The sequence below is a fragment of the Nilaparvata lugens genome, chromosome 8 (assembly GCF_014356525.2).
Source record: "Nilaparvata lugens isolate BPH chromosome 8, ASM1435652v1, whole genome shotgun sequence".
In the NCBI taxonomy this organism is placed as follows: Eukaryota; Metazoa; Arthropoda; class Insecta; order Hemiptera; family Delphacidae; genus Nilaparvata; species Nilaparvata lugens.
In genome coordinates, this window is record NC_052511.1 from 28,288,642 (window position 1) to 28,302,244 (window position 13,603).

The window sequence follows — 13,603 nt, forward strand, 5'->3', positions numbered from 1 at the left end:
GTGGAGAGTTTCCGTCAGCCGAGAAGAGCGAGGGGTCTTTGGTGACGTTGGAAGGAGGCTTGGTGATGCTGGCAGGATCCATGGTGGCGTGACCAAGGAATGACTGGCTGGCCGGTTCGGTGACGGTTATCGCTTGTAGTTGGGGTGGTGACCTGTGAGGCTGGCGCTGCGGGTCTTGCACCTCATCGTTAGTGTAGTGGACTCCTACTTTCCGTGCTGGAGGGGTGGAGTCCGAGTCTCTCCAGTATCACCGTTTCCCTGCCGTTTCTTCGCGAGTTCTGGGCAGTCGTGATGGATATGCTTGGCCGGGCAGTAATGACACTGAGGAAGCTGGTTGTAGTTGAACCTCGGCGGCATCTCTCGATGGGGTGGCCCTGCGGGTGCCGTAGGTTGAGGCGGCTTATATTTTGGTCGACTGTTGAGGTCGGTTTCCAGGTCGTTGGCGATCATGATCAGCTCTTCATAGTTTGTGGGATGGCAGCTCGAACTAAGGTGCAAAGCTCGGAACTCAGCTGACCGATGAGCAGGGCGATCACCTTGTCTTCAGCCAGGTTGGTTCCTAAGCGCTGCTGTAGTTTGAGCTTCTGACGGATGAATCGCTCCACTGGCTGGTTCGGTTTGTGGGTGGTGCCATAAAATTCCTTGTGAGTGGCTGCGATTTTATGGGCTCCCGAGAAACGGGCCTGAAGTCGGTCACAGAACTGTTCCCAGGTGGTGACGAATTCTCCGTAGTCTCTCCACCAGGCGGCGGCGTCGTCTTGTAGTTGCGCTTTTAGAAGCATGACCCAGGTATAGCTGGGAATGTGGTGACCCTGTAGCAGCTCGGTGCACTTTCGCATGAAGGTGATGGGGTCTTCATGGAGCTTGCCACGGAAGAACGGTTGCAGGGTCGCTATGCTGGTCAGCTGGCTGAGGTTGCCGGTGTAGCTGATGGCTGGAGCCGGTAAGTTGGCCATGTTGCTGGTTGCGGTAGTGGCGTGACTAGAGGTTGATGGTGGAGCAGGCAGGTTGACGGTTGGCGCGCTGGGTTGCAGGGTGGTTGGTCGAGCGGGCTCGCTGGTGAAGGCGGGTGGCTGCATTGCCCCGGTTTCGCTGGTGGAAGCGGGCGGCTGCGTCGTGCTGCTGTCGGTTTGACCGGTGGTCTGTGCAGGCCAGCCGGCGAATGTAGACTCGGTGTGCTGGCTGGTTGACTGCATCGAATCTTTGGTGGTCGTATCTCCACTGTCTCCGGCTCCAGTTCTAGTCGCTACCATGTTCAGGTGTTATGGGCGCCACTGGGAAATTGCCTGTTCCCAGACAGGTATTCTGAATTGAAAGATTCAGAGACACATTTTTTTGAAAGAAAATAAGTTTGAATTTTTTGTGTGAAAAATTCAAGACATACATTTAGATGAAAAATTTAAGACATACATTTAGTTGAAAATTTAGGTTGACATTTTGTTTGAAAAAAAGGTTTTGACAGTGGTAACGGGTTACTGTATCTCCATACAGTGAGTGGCCCCACGTTGGCAGGTGCCAATAATTGATATGGCGGAAGGTGTAGCTCGTTCATCAATTGGGCTAGTCAGTCGGGTCAAGCGAGGGGTTTGTTACCACTGTCTGAAAAAATGGCTTTTGGTGGCCCTGAAAAAGGGCCAAGTTTGTTGCTGGTGGCCCTGGAAAGGGTCCAAGATTGTTGCTGGTGGCCCTAAAAGGGACCAAGGCAGGCTAGATGTTTAGTAGTCGTCGACTGGCGCGATACCACGCCGCGCGAGGGTCCCGGGCAGGTCCGTCTGGTGCAAGAGCAGGCCGGCAGGGGATCAAGTCAATGGTTTGCAGTCTCCACTCTGGTTTACCCGGGCTACGGAGAGGGCTGACCGGGTGATCTACTAGCCAGAGGTCGTGCCAAATCTCCACCGGGAGGACCTCCTCGACCACTTCCTCGTTTAGAAGGGGCCTTTGGTCAACCCCCGGGCAGGCAGGGTCGTAGGCTTCCGCTGCACACACTCCGATGTCGGTTCGGCACCCAACCCGCCCATCCAGAACCGCGCGCCAGTTGTTAGGCTGGGGCGCTAAGTCTTGGGGTGCAGCTGGCGCGGCGGTGTACAGCCTCAGCCTCTCCTCCACCTGGCGAAGCCGACATAGGGCCCTCCTCTTCTGAATTCGGTGGCCGGCTCGGTTCCTCCTAGGCATCGGCTGGGTAGTAGACAAGGAAGACACCTCAGGTTGCGGTTAGTCTCGCCGTGGTTCCCTCATTGGCCTGCTCGCTGCTCTGCTCCTGGTCTCGGTAGTGGTCTCGGCTGGTAGTGGTCTCTGGTAGTGGTCTCGGCTGGTGGTCTCTTCTGGCTCTTCAGTGGAAGGCTGCTAGTGAGCAAGTGCTATCGAGGGTAGCTGAGTAGCCCCCTTTTATTCACAGTCCCCGAGTTCACCTGCGCTGCTATTGGCCGGCGGTGCTCGGCCAATCTCTTTGGAGGCAAATTCTTTGATCACTTTATCAAAACTAATGTTTGAGGCTCACTTGTGTTCAATGGTAATAATGCTAAGATCAGTGAGTCTTTGTTGAGACATAGAACTTCTTAGGTGATTTTTGACCAACTTGAGCTTGCTGAAACTCCTTTCTCCGGTAGCAACCGATACTGGTAGTGTGAGGTATATTTTAAGTCCTGTTGTGATATTCGGGTACATTTCTTCCAGCTTGTTCTTTAAAATGAGTTCTAATGAAGTGGAAGCACTAGACGTTTTCAATTTATTATCCACTCCTAATGCAAAGCCTTTGAAACTTTCAATTTCAGATATCAACTCCTTTTTGTTCAAGTCTTCCTTATATGTGTCTGCCAACTCACCAGCTTTGAGTTTCAAGTTCTCTAAGCTCATTCCATTAATTTGGCTGCCATTCAAAAACCCAAACTTATCATTTATATTCTGCAATGATTTAAATCTGTTGCTCATTTCCATGATTAACCTATCCGAAATTTGCAGCATGGATGTAATGAACAGCTCTTCAGGGGTGTGGGTTACAGCTTCATCTTCATCTTCACAAAGTTCGTCATACATTTTTTTCCTTTTCCTCTTCCTTTTTTCTGTGAATTCTGGAGATATATCATTCATTTGTGCAATCAACTTTGCTTCAGAAAGTGCTTCAGACTGTGAATACTCTCGTGAAGTTTTCAGAAACTGACAAAGTCCTAGAATGTTTCTGGAAGCCTGGTCAACTGTTAAGTCTTCTCTTTGTAGAAGCTTACTCAATCTTTTTCAGTTGTGAATACCAAAAACAACACAAAACAATAAATTCAAAAGTTTTCAACTTGTTAAGCAAAGATTTAGATTCTGATTTTGAGTCAGATGATGAGAAAGGGTGATCTAGGATTTCTTCTAGTGCCTCTATGACTTTGCCAAAGTGTTTGTACACAGCTTCAACAGCCTCGATTATAGCAGACTATCTAGTTTTACTTTGTGATTTCAGAGTTGTTGGTACATGCTTCATTAAAATTTCCCATCGTGAAGTGGAAGCAACAAAAAAATTGTATAAACTCCCCAAAGTTCCAAAAAAGCTTTGTGCTTCAACTGAAGCGTCTGCTGCATGTACTCCTACCAGATTCAACGAATGGGCTACACAGGGCACAAAATAGGCTAGTTCATTTTTCTCTAGAATTCTAGCCTGTACCCCTTTGTACTTCCCAGCCATGTTGGCTCCATTATCATAAGACTGTCCTCTACAATTTTTTATATTCAGCCCATCTTTTTCAACTTTTTCAAGAATTTCTTGTGTAAGTCCTTCGCCTGTTTTGTTGCTTACCGTACTGTAAAAAAAACCAAAAAACTTTCTTCAACCTCTGAGCTGTTTGGTTTGACATATCGAAGGATTTCAGTCATTTGTTCATTGTGACTGATATCAGGAGTGCAGTCAAATATCAATGGATAATACTTTGCATTGGTCATGTCCTTGATGATATCTGTTCTGATTTCGGTTGCTATAATATTTAGAAATTCATCCTGTATTTGATGTGAAAAGTAGGAAACCTGACCTTTCTTATGTCGCTCAATATGTTGACAAAGATGCACATTGTACCTCGATATAAGGTCAATGGTGTTTAAAAAAGATCCACTTTCTGGAGCACCAAAATCTTTAGTTTCATGTGTTCCTCTAAAAGATTTGCCTTGTTTAGCTAGGAACAAGATAGCATCAACTATGCTGTGCAAGACAGATTTCCAATGAGATATTTCTTTGTTTATTTGATCTTGCAAGTTTTTGTCAATACCGCCTTTCCCTGGTAAAAGATTAGCCTCTAGTGCCCTCCATTGACCAAAGCAGTTTTGATGGTATGGTGCAGTGTCATGATCAGGTATTTTGTCACTTAGTTTCTTCCATGAAACAAATCCTTCTTTTTTGCAAAGTGAAGATAACTTAGCTTCTGTTAATGGTATTGTATTAGAAAACAACCTACATGGAATACAGTATAAAGCATTACGAGTTTCACTGTAACCTAACCACGACCTTTTAACTTTAGTTCCATTTCCTAACTTTCTTGTAAACCAGCCTTTTGTCAGGGTTCGGCCTTCTCGTAAGCTTTTAGAAAGGTCAGGTTCGTATTCATTTTCCACTCTCATTTTTACAATATAGCACCTTTGAGAGTCAGAAATTGTTTCTGGCCAGGTGCCAGGGTCGTTGAAATTAAAATCAAACTCACATGTAGTTTTAGAAGCCGATGGGGACGAGTCTTGATTATGACCAGAGCTAGAGGTCTCAGGATCAGGAAGTGAAGGTGACTGTGACATTTCATCTTCATGATTTAATTTTTCTTCATCAGCTGAACTGGACTCAGAAGCGGCGACAGTAGTATTTGTAGTACTGGGCACAAACGAGGGTTTATTATCATCTGTAAAAAATGCAAACAAATAATATAATTCACGTTATTTGTGCTAAAAATATCAGAGTTCAGAGTTGAGCTGAAAATGAGCGGCTAGAGGGAGTATAGTATAGGGTTAAAACAAAATAAATAGATTTTCTTTGAAACCAACTGTTTCAATGATATTTGTATTCAAAGATTTCTAATGGCTGCCATTTTGTTTTTAAAGGAAGAAAAACAATGATATTTTTCCTGATTCTACTTTTATTATCTCAACCTGTATACCCAAATTCAATTTCATACGTTGAAGGATTTCAAACAAAAATAAAAAGTTTTCTGTGAAAAATAGAAAATGGCGACTAGTGGCTAAAGTAAGTCAAAATCGTCCATATAAACCGAAAGTGTAAAGCCAACCCCGCATTTTTTAACAAAAAACTTTATTGTAAATCAGCTGGTACTTGCTTATTTGTTCGAACTTATATTATAAAACTGAACCAAATAATTATTTTAAAACTAAATCACCATATTATAATAAAATTATATACGATTTTAGATCCAAGTACATGTGAGCCAAATTTTATAAAATCAAATAGAAATAGGTCAATGATTTCAGCCATTGTTGTGTTCTCAGAGAGACTAACAAACGTGTTTTATATGTTTTTCTGAGAAAAATAATCAAACTAATTATAAGTTTTAAAATGTTAAAGAACAAATTAAAAAGCTTTATGCATTAAATGCTAATTAACTAATTAAATGCTTATGCATTTCCAATACATAGAATTTCTTATGTCCCTGCTCCATGGCTGTCAAAAATAGGTATTTCTTCTTTTCCTTTTCCAGACTGTGCGTTGTCCGACTGAGGTTTTGGAACATCATCTGGAAAAAATATGTCTTTAAATAATGTGCTGTAGTCTTTTTGTTTAGATTTGTTACTTTGATTTAATTATTGCAGTTTTAGTTATTGAAATTTATTTAACATAAAATAGTTTATACTACCGTATACGTGTTAATAATATCAAAAATGAAGCATTTATATCAAACAAAAATTTTATAATATTTTAGTTTACATTTTTTCCCCATTAAATTGTATAAACTACTGATTATGCTATGTTACAAAGTTACCAGAGTAATAAGAAGTAAGAGTATTATTTATATAAAATACTAAAAACTGTACCCTTTAATGTAAACAACAGAACCATTGAACATTACAATGAGTTTTGAGTTTGTCATACTTATACTTACCATTTTTTGCAGTTGCAGTGTTTTTATAAAACAGGTTTATTTTCCGTGTCTTTGATAATACTTGGTCTTGCCTCTTCTTCTTTTCTTTAGCTGAATTTTTGTACTGTGCTCCACTGAGCCTTTTTCGACCATCCATGTTATATTAAACAACAAGGCAACAGTAAAAAGAAGTAAACATTACATTATTACCAGTGCAATAACAGATAATTGAATTAAGTATGTAGAAGGAAAAAACTAAACAACAGCAGAAAACACGAAACACAGTAGTTGCACTCTTGCAAACTTGCACTTAGCAAAGCAGCAAAAGATGCTTCAGTGTTGCCACTCGTCAGATACCACAATCCCAGAGGCTGTTTTTCCCCACATTCGATTGAAAATTCCCCCACATTTCAATATTTATCCTCTTATCAGTAATATTGAAGTACCCATGTAGCTAGTATAAGTGAAAAAGTCATAGAAAATACAAGAATTAGTAAAATATATTTTCAAATTGAGTAATTCTTTTATTTAAAAATTTACTCTAAGAGTAAAAATTTACCTTTCAACTAGGCGAAAATTCCCCACATCTGGCAACACTGATTGAGGGTGGCATGGCAGTGAGGCTGGCATTGAGTGGGATGGCGATCAGCTAAAATTGTAAACAAACTTTGCTGTGCTGCTTATTATGCTATTAGGGCTCTCACTCGCTCAGTGTTTTCTACTCGTTGCAATAGATTTATATTGATTGCTATTGTAAAATTATAATTATTGTTTGATTATTACGTTATGCAGTTTTGAAATTACTTAATTGATGACACCAATAACTGAGTAAGTAAACTGATTACTTACTTATGACGTTTGGCTCGTTTCATTAAAAACTTTTACAAACTGTATTAAACAAATTTTCTGCAACCAGAAATTTGCCGCCCCTCAACCCTGCCGCCCGGGGCAACCGCCCCCTCTGCCCCCCCTTGTTCCGGTCCTGCATATAAATGCACTGAACACATGCTGGTATCGAGCACATGTTCTACGAGAATCAAAATATCTCATCCTCGAAATTCACAAGCTGATGTATAGCCAAACTACAAAATATAAACACGACCTAGAAGATAAAAAAACCTTAAGGGTTTGGAAGGGAAGGTTAGGAGGTGGGTTTTTTGCTTTTATATTGCAAAATGCTTGTATTATTCAAATGTTTTGATAATTATTGTAAAGCAGAAACAGAAAGCTTGCATGTCAAAAAATGTTTGTGTTATATAATTTGACTATAGGTCACCGTATGATTTTCAAGAATGCGATATTCTGCCTACTCTGTACTACAGCCTACGTCACGGCTGCAGTTCCCCCACTCCAATTGCATTTCAACTAAAATACTATAGATGAGTGACCAACCTTCTGTCTACTAACTTTGGTTACCTGCTACTTGGAAAAATAACTGGTACTTTGTTTTCATGAACCAGTGAACGAATGAGCTTGTGTAGGCCTACAGTCGGCAGCCATTGTGAATGAGTGAACACGTGTAGCCATCATGTCTGTGAAATCATCTAATTTCAACATTGTAGCCTACTTTATGTGGACAACAATTGTCCACTAATTATAATTTACAGCGGCATCTACAAAATTTCCATAAATGTAACAGTCCTGTGAAAGAAGGAGCAATATATATTTCAAGTCTGTGTTCAAATCAGCTTTTTCTAATTTGAGATTAGCTTCCATAGGGTTGTTATACAATTTGGAATCAATTACATTATACTTCTTTGTTAATTGCTCAATGTACGGTGTCTGATTGAGCTTCATTTGATTATAGTCATACTCAATATTAATACCTAAGTAGTTCTTTACTGAGCCCATGTCTTTCATTTTAAACCTTTCTGACAATTGTTTTACATTATCTATTTCCTGTTTATTCGAACCACAAATCAAAATGTCATCTACAAACATAATCAAATGAATTTTCTCAATACCCTTATTCATTACATATAAACAATAATCATGTCTACTCTTTTCAAAACCCATATTTTCAATAGATTCATCAAAACATTCATATCAAGCTCTTGGACTCTCTCGCAATCCATACAAAGCTTTATCCAACTTACAAACCCTATTAGCTCCATCTATTAGTTCTAGAGGATATCTAGGTTGATGTACAAATATTTCTTATAGCACCTTGCCATTTAGAAATGCTGTTACAACATCCATTTGTTCTATGTATAAACCCATTTCGCAACAGTATGACAATAATATTTTCAATGACAACATTTTAGCTACAGGTGAACAGATATCATCAACTACTTCCTTTTGTTGAAAACCTCTCACTACTAGTCTAGCTTTAAAATTGGTCTCTGACTTTTTGGTATAGACCCACTTAACATCAATAATTTTTGTGTTCTCTGGTCTGTCAACAAGTACCCAAGTATTATTCTCATTTTAATGATTCTACTTCTTCATCCATAGCTTCAATCCAATTTTTGGAATCATCTGATTGTATTGCTTGATCATAATTTTCAGGGTCTCCTACACTACAAAAGTTCACATCCAAAGAATTATTATATAGTACATAATAATCATCAAATTTTATTGGAGCCTTCCTATTTCTTCGAGGTTTAGGCTACTTGAGGTTTCAGGGGTAGTCACATCCGGGATATTTTCATCTACTTCAGTTACACAATCGGTTTTAATCTCAATACTATAATTATCATCAATTTCAGCCTTATCTGATAAATCAATACATTTAGTACGGTATTTTCTTCTACAATGTCAACGTGCCTAGCAATAATGATTTTATTATTCACTAGTACCCTATAACCAACATCACTGAATCCTAACAAAATTCCTAATTCTGCTTTTTTGTCCCACTTAGAAATACGTTTTACTTCTGGTAGGTACTCTTACAAAAACTCTACTGCCATACAATTTCAAATATTCAATACTGGGCTTCTTACTAAATACTATTTCATATGGAGTTTTATTTTCAATTGTGTTTGCTAAAGTTCTATTTTTAAGATAAGCAGCAGTGCAAACTATTTCAGGCCAAAAGCGTTTATGCACTCTAGCTTCTGCTAACAAACATCTTGCCATATCCATGATAGACCTATTATAACGTTCAGCTGTGCAATTCAATTCATGAACATAGGGTGGACATGCATTTATAACTATGCCTTTCTCTCTAGCTAATTCATACACTTTAGATTTAATATATTCGGTCCCATTGTCACATCTTAGTTTCTTAATTGTAGCTTACAAAACAATTGTATACTTCACTCTTAGATGTAATAGTATACACCCTACCTAACTTACTGTAATCATCTATGAAAGTAAGAAAGTACTTTGCACCACAATATCCAGTGGTATTGCGTGGTCCATTCAAATCAGTATGAACTATATCAAGTATTTTTTTAGCTCTAGTTCTGTTTTTATTGAAAGGTAAATTATTCATTTTAGGTATTCTTAATACAAATCGTACATTTCATGAATTCATTGCTAAGGTCTGTAGGTAGACCTTCTAGCATCTGATCTTTACACTTATATCTCAAATAATTGAAATTGACATGAACTAGCATACGATGAAGTTTCCCTTTCAAATTTGTCTCTTTGCCTACTTCTGAAATATTAACATTACTCTCTTTACAATAAAAAAACTTGTCACCTTGTACAAATTGTCAACTTTCCAAGCAATAGCTATTAGACTATTTTCATGATTATAGATTTTAGAACTGTTACCACATGAAATAATTTCATGCTCATTAGTATTTTAGAATACCTAGCTTATCAGGTTCCTGTTCATATCTTTGACATAATATACATTTTTCACAGATGGAATTAAATAGAGAATACATTTATTCAAATGCTAATTAATATAATATATAATTATTATTTAACGAGAATCCTAAATAAATGCTGCAAATCACCCCGAAGACTTCTGCTACTGCAGACATTGACAACAGGGTTAACAGCTGGATGGAAATTCGATGAGAACCACTATCAAAAAATTAGTTGCCAGCCCGGGAATCGAACCCGGTACCTCCCAATTGCCAGTCAGGAATGCTTACCCTTACACCAAACTGACAATCTCTGTATAGCAGCGCTCATTTTATAAGAAGCCATAGCAGCCAACCAGTTTACAGATGGAATTAAATAGAGAATGCATTTATTCAAATGCCAACTAATATATATAATTATTATTTAACGAAAATCCTAAATAAATGCTGCAAATCATTTATTTTTTTCAAAATTAAATTTCATTTTTTTTTAATTTATGGATAGTAGTTCTCATCGAATTCCCATCCAGCTGTTAACCCTGTTGTCAATGTCTGCAGTAGCAGAAGTCTTCGGGGTGATTTGCAGCATTTATTTAGGATTTTCGTTAAATAATAATTATATATTAATTGGCATTTGAATAAATGCATTCTTTATTTAATTCCATCTGTAAACTGGTTGGCCGCTATGGCTTCGTATAAAATGAGCGCTGCTATCCAGAGATTGTCAGTTTGGTGTAAGGGTAAGCATTCCTGACTGGCGATTGGGAGGTACCGGGTTCGATTCCCGGGCTGGCAACTAATTTCTGGATAGTAGTTCTCATCGAATTTCCATCCAGCTGTTAACCCTGTTGTCAATGTCTGCAGTAGCAGAAGTCTTTGGGGTGATTTGCAGCATTTATTTAGGATTTTCGTTAAATAATAATTATATATTAATTAGCATTTGAATGAATGCATTCTCTATTTAATTCCATCTGTAAACTGGTTGGCCGCTATGGCTTCATATAAAATGAGCGCTGCTATCCAGAGATTGACAGTTTGGTGTGAGGGTAAGCATTCCTGACTACTGGCAATTGGTACGTACCGGGTTCGATTCCCGGGCTGGCAACTAATTTTTGGATAGTAGTTCTCATCGAATTTTCATCCAGCTGTTAACCCTGTTGTCAATGTCTGCAGTAGCAGAAGTCTTTGGGGTGATTTGCAGCATTTATTTGAAATTTTCGTTAAATAATAATTATTCATTTTTCATTTGAATCGTTTCTTTTCTTAATAGAAACATTGAAATCACTAATCACAGTACCTACTTTTGTTGCCTTTAAAATTCTTCCATCACCTACTTCTACATCTATTGGATTTTCCAAAGTAATACTTTTATCAAAATATTCATCATTATTAATTACATGATCAGTACACCCACTATCAAGTAACCATTCTATTTTAATCTTACCTTGCATACTTACTTGATGTTTTTCAATTTTAGCATTTTGTACTTCAACATTGAAAATGTTCATTCCTGACTTCTGGAATTGTCCCTTTTGGTAGGTTGAGCCAGAATTATTCCTTGGTTGCAAGTTGTTTTTCCTATAACAACAGACAGTCCCGTTTCAGATGTCCTGGTTTTCCGCAAATGAAGCATGACCTCGATTCTTTCTTCACGTTTTTGGAGTGTCCAACTGAATGTTCAACTGCATACGCATTTGAATTAGGTTGAAGTTTGTTGCTGCCTTTATTTTTAGTGTCCATCAACTGAATTTTGCTTTTCACATAGTCCACTGTCTGATCTTCTTCTTTAAGAACGTCTATCAAGTCACCAATATAACTGTATGAATCCGGGAGCATTCTTAGCAAGTAGTTCAATTTTTCTTTTTCTGTAACTCTAGCACCAGCACTTTTCAGTTCATTTATTGTTTTTACAAAATCACTAAAAAAGTCTGAAACGTCAGTGTAGTCTTTTAGTCGTATCTTATCTAGTTTGTTTCTGCAAATGATTTGTAATGCAGTCAACTCTTTTAAATACATTTGATCGAATTTTCTTATGATGTCATAAGCCGTTTCCAAGTCACTTTTAAAATCCAACTGTTTGTTTGTTATGCCACAGTATTTATCCAATCTGTGTCTTTGTCTGATTCAGTCTTTTGTTGAGTGACTACAACATCACATTTATTCATTTTTAAAAACATAATCAACCGCTTCCTCCATGATGCATATTCTTGTCCATCAAATATTGGAATATTGACCCTATTCTCCGCCATGACTTGCAATTTTACTTCGTGTTTACTTTTGAAACTTAACCTATCCATTACCAGGCATTTTTTCCGAAGCAGTGGCGATGGCATTCTGCTATTGGGTGTGATCGTGTAGTTGAGAGAGTTTGTGACTGATTTCAGTGATGTTGATAACTAGGCCTACCAGGATCCTCCAATAGTCACCTGTCATAAGGACATCTGCTTTCTTCTGGAACCATACTCCTTGTGGATTGATGATCTCTCCACATGATAGGCCGATAGCACCTGCAACTGATGAAACAGCTGTGTCCAGTCTTGGAACAGGTTCATGTTCTGTTAGTTAACTCATCTGTACAGTGTCCTTGCAGTGTTAGATATCTGACCCTGATGCCTTTCTCCTGCCACTCAATAGTTGCATTCCTCAGCCCAGTTATTTACAGCAACTTGATACTATACCAACACAATTAATCTTATCCTTCTAATATTAACCAATAAGATTTGTAATCAAAACATCCAGAGAACAAAATACACTATCTGTCAATGGCTCTCCATTGAATATGAATATTTCAAACAACAACTAAACAATAAATTCTTAACCTGAACTCACATAAATCTAAATCACTAGATATTGTAGCCGATTACAAAAGGCTCCATACACATCACAATTAAACACAAATACATCAACAGTTCAAGTTCCTTAAAATTAACATAGATTTCTAACATTTCAACATTAGATTCATCTTAGATGTAACTGCATGTGATCCCTCTACTATTCTTTGTGAGCTTACACATTCTCACCAAGGATTTCTTAAGCCTCTGATTAAACAATGCTCCACTCAGCTATGCTTCAGGACAGGCACACTTCCTCCCTGCCAGGCAGCCATGCTCCTGCAGTTCCAGACAGCTGTGCTTCCTCTCAGCCACATACTGAGGAGTCTCATTTGAGCCTGTGACTTCTTCACTTGCTCCTGAATTCCCATGCATACTCTAATGCATGTTGTAACCTGCGCACCCTAGGCAGTTACCATTGCACACACCCCTTGAGGCACCAAAAAATGTTGCTTCAGATAGTCGGTCAGTTTGTAGGTCGGTCAGATGGTATACACCCCTAGAAAACTAGTAGCACCCAACTTCAAGCCACAAAATAAAATTATCAGCTTGTTGTGATCATGCATCTGATCAAATAAACATCTGGTAGAAGTACGGTAAGTATTCTTTAGAAATAGGCTAAATGATTCTGAACACAACTATGAGTATAAACAATTCTATTATTGGGAAGCTTTCTATATTCTAATATCAAGTCTCGATACTGTACCTACAATCCAGTTATTTCATACAATGAGAAAACTATTTTCATGAGCTTTTCTTGGGCCAGTTAAGCCAGTTGCACATGAACAGTTATAGTCAAACCACACACATAGATTTTTGAACGTTCGCTTTTTGCCATCCTTATGAAATATACCTTATTGAACGAGACTTGGTAAGCACATGAACACATCATCTACTTGCCAAGTTATGCAACTCTCGGAAAAGTATATAAAATAACTAGTAGGGCACCCGTGCTTCGCTACGGGAA